This window comes from Gavialis gangeticus, unplaced genomic scaffold (assembly GCF_001723915.1).
Source record: "Gavialis gangeticus isolate Ggan-Ray unplaced genomic scaffold, GavGan_comp1, whole genome shotgun sequence".
Classification (NCBI taxonomy): domain Eukaryota; kingdom Metazoa; phylum Chordata; order Crocodylia; family Gavialidae; genus Gavialis; species Gavialis gangeticus.
The window spans coordinates 41209686-41213842 of record NW_017729004.1 but is presented as its reverse complement, the minus strand read 5'-3'; the positions used below and the strand labels follow the sequence as shown (position 1 = coordinate 41213842).

Genomic DNA, 4157 nt, shown 5'->3' with positions numbered 1-4157 from the left:
AGGGGGGGGGGGGGGGAAGGTGGAGGTGACACAAGGCCTTGGGGCCCACTCCTAGCTTGCAGAGCCAAGTGGAGGCATCGTGGGACCCCAAAACCCAATCCTGTCACAAGGGGCCAGGTGGAGACTGTGGAGCCCCAGAGCTCGACTCCCACATGTGTAGCACAGTACCCCAGAGCTCTATTTTAGTATGTGAGGCTGGGTGGAGATGGTGTGGGGCCCCAGAGCATGGCCATGGCTTGCAGGACTGGGCAGAGGTGGCACAGGGCCCCAGAGCCCAGTTCCAGCATGCAAGACCAAGTGAGGGCAATACAGGACCCCAGAGCCCAATCCTGGCATGAGGATGGGTGATGGCAGCATGAAGTTCATTTTTACTTCAGCACTCTAAGGTAAGAAGAGTGTCCTAGAGCTTGCTAGGTTATTTTTGGGAAGTCCAGTAGTGAGGTTTTTCCCTTGAAGGATGCTGATGTTGGACCTAAACCTTGGTTTTCTTTAAATCTAAGAACATTTAAAAAATACACTGCAGAATTCACGTGTCTCTCAAGGGAGTAGCATCTTAACCACTACTTTTAATTCCTTTTAGTTTGCAAATGAGCCTTGCTCCTTCATGGAGAACAAATGCAAGATCAGCAGGGATGCCACATCTATGAGAGCATTTTGAAGCCAGAATGGTGTATGTCTAAGTGTGCAGTTTTCTACAGCCTAGACTTAGCTAATAACCTCTCCTCTTCCTGTTCCCCACCCCCTAGGAAACAAAGGAAAGTTGATTCTTGTGTATACATGATTCTAGATCATGCAAATATACTGTCTTTTCTACATGCCTGCATTTCAGTTTCTAATGTGATAGTGGAGCTGCAGTAAAAGATTATATTTAGCATTGTCCAACTAGAGCCATGTGTATAGACATTCTAATGCTGAGGCATTGAAGAGTGGGAGAGCTCTGTAGGCTCCCTTAGCCTGCCTGGAGATGGATGGCAGGAATACATAGGGCAGCTTCCACTGGCTGATCTGGACTGTCCATGGTTTACTTGTATTTTTCCTGCAGTACAGTGTGTGCAGCAGAGTCCAATAAACAACACACTGTCTCCCTGGGAAGGGAGGGAGGAATCTTGGAGACTATGCTCTCTGTTGGAAGCAGCCACAGAATGTATGGACATTTACTCTCCCAGAACAAACTCTCCTGGGAGTGATTAAACCTTAGTTTTTCCCAGGTTGTTTTTCTCTTGGAGCATCCATTTTTATTCTAGGAGAAAAACTATAAACATTTGTACACTCATGGTTTCTCCTGGAAGAGCAGCGACTCTCCCAGGACAAACTGAATGTCTGCACGAGGCGGAAGATAGTGCTTCTTGCGTCTGAGAGCTTGCATAGGTGCCAGACAAATTGGAGCAGATGAATGCAACATGTAAATAGTATTTTGTTAGTCTATGAGGATCAGAGCAAGAAAATGAATAGTTCAGTTAAGTTCCCTTGCTCTAAGCTTGTACCTTGTCTTTGCTCAATCCACATAACAATGCCCTTAACTTTTTAACCCCTGTAGTCTTTAGTATTTTTGGGATGTTGTTTGCAGATACCATAATCCAAACTGAATTACTTTAATCTTAATAGAACCACATACATACTGTAATGAAGACTTCAAATGACCTTTCCTGGTCCAGGTTGGAGATCTAGGTTGTTTACAGATGTAAAAAAAATAAAAAAAATGGCATTTTACTTTAAACTCCTTGCACCTCCACACAAACCCCAGTGCATGATCAGAAGAGGTATTGTGCTAGCTGAACTCTGCTTGCCCAACATCTGTATAAATCCTGTCCTTTAGCAGGGCTTTTTTAGCACTTTTATCTAAAACTGATTCAATCGGGTATTAGTTAAAAGTGCCAAAAAGCCCTGCTGAAGCACCTGATCTATACAGATGCTGAAGACCTGGGTTGAACTAACATGCTATCTCTTCCAGTAAAGTGCAGGGTGGTTTGTTTTGTTTTTTTCACATCTGTCAGCACCCCTAAAGTCCATTAGCAGAAATCCTGTAATACATAATTAGAAATCCTTAAGTACTGTAATGTGAATGCCCCTTGGATCCACCTGCTGTTACACACATTACAGCCTGTAGAGCTGTGATTATCTGTTAATTTGGATTGCGACTCCCAGAAATCCCCCAGGGGTTGAGGGGCAAGGGAAAAAGGAAGAAGAAGCTTGAGGCTGGAGTAAAGGGAAGAGCACTTGGAACCTGGTCAGCCTTACACAGATGAATACCCAGTGGAGTTGGAGATCTCGCTGCCTCAGTCAGCCAGCACCGTGGACTGAAGGAGCTGGACTCAGACTTGAGAGCAGCAGCAAGCTGTGGTTTGAGTGCTTTAGAGACTAAAGGCTTGTTTGGGGATACCTTTGGAGGTGAGAGGGAGAAATTAAGGTGCTGAATATACATTACCACAGTGTTAATGTTTCTTTTACCTTTCTAGGGAGGCATTTCCTTTGGTATACCACAAATGGCTAAGTGAGGGCATGTGAAGTGGTACCAGAGAAGAATTTAACAATACCTCCCAGAAGTGAGTAGATCACTGGCAAACTAAAAAGATGGTTCCAGGAAGAAGAGAAGACTTCTTCACACTGTACTGCAGGAAAAATATGAATTCAAGTTCACTGATAAATTGGGATTCCTAGTGGGAACTGCAATGGGTAAGAGCCACAGGGGTAAAATTCCACTGCTGTTCCTAACTCATCAACAGAACAGGTTGTATATCAGGCACCATAATTGGGACATTTAAGGCAGGTGTGGCCATCTTGCAGGAGGACCCTGGATCAGAGAGGTTGGTTGCTATAGAGTACTGATTTCAGACAAGAACCAAAATCTTTGAGAGACAGGTGATAACCTTCAGTGCAATGCAAGAAAATTTGAATGGGAGTTCCAGTTAAGTCATTGTAGAATGGGGGTGGTGCAAGAAGTCCTATTCGAGTATGAAGATTTGTACTCGGGCTTGGAGACCACAACCTAGATTTAACAAACTGCTGGATTAATAGTGGCAATGTCAAACAGGGGCCTCAAAGATAACCCATCCATTTCCAGCAAGAATTTGATCAGCAGCTGCAAGACATGGAGGGAAGAGGCATCAGGCCCTCTGTCATCCCATGAGCTGCTCCTGTGGTGTTGGTGCAGAAGAAAGGGAGAGGTGTGGAGGTCTATGTGGATTACTGTAGACTGAATGATGTTACTGTTAAGGATGCCTTAACAAATTGATGACATGCTAAACCTCCTGGCCAAAGCTCAGTGTTTCTCCACTCTTGATCCAGTAGTGGGTACTGGTAGGTGGAAGTGCACCCAGATGACAGAGCTAAGACAGCTTTCTACACTACAAAGGGACTTTTTGAGTTTCATGTTATGTCTTTTGGTTTATGTAATGATTGTAGGATATCATGTTAGCAGGTATGCAAGAGACATCCTGTGTGGTATACCTGGATGATATATCATTGTGATAGGCTGAACCTTTTGGGAGCACTTGCAGAAACTGAAAGGAGTGTTTAAGAGGCAGAAGGAAGCCAACTTAAACCTGCCGAATGTCAGCTTTTCTTCAGGGAAGTGAACTTTTTGGGATGTGATCTCCACATAGGAGATAGGCCCAAATCAAAAGAAAGTGAAGGCCTGAAGGTGTTAAGTCCTGGCCAGTACCTCAAAATGTAACAGAACTGTGCAGCTTCTTGGATTTAGCCTATTATAGAAGATTAACGGCAGATTTTGCTACCATTGTAATCCCCTACCTAAGCTCTCTGATTAAGGTGAAGTTCATCTGGACCACAGCTTGTCAAGATGCCTTTGTGTAGAGCTAAGGCAATGGTTGATGCAATCCCCTGTCTTGGAGTATACTGACCCTCAGTTACATCAGTATTCAACAAGAAGTGTAAGTGACACTGGCATGGGAACTGCTTTGTCACAAGCTGAAGGAGTCCAGGAAAAGATACTAGTCCATGCAAGCCGAGCCTTTAACAAACCTGAATACCAATATGCAGGTACAAGATGAGAATTGCTTGCTGTGGTGACCTTTACCAAACATTTTCAATACTTTCTTCTGGGAGTTGCTTCTTATTAAGGACAGACCACAGTTCTCTTCAGCGACTACACAGTTTCCAACAATCTCCAACCCCCAGGGGTTGATTTCTTAATTCCA

General features: G+C 44.2%; 1 long non-coding RNA gene across 1 annotated transcript in view; it reads left to right on the top strand.

Moving 5' to 3' along the window:
- Window positions 1-4157, top strand: part of LOC109291491 — an 18906-nt gene that overhangs the window by 7634 nt on the left and 7115 nt on the right. The window contains exon 2 of the long non-coding RNA XR_002095864.1: window positions 2457-2543. This is a non-coding gene — a long non-coding RNA (uncharacterized LOC109291491). The remainder of the gene's footprint in view (window positions 1-2456; window positions 2544-4157) is intronic.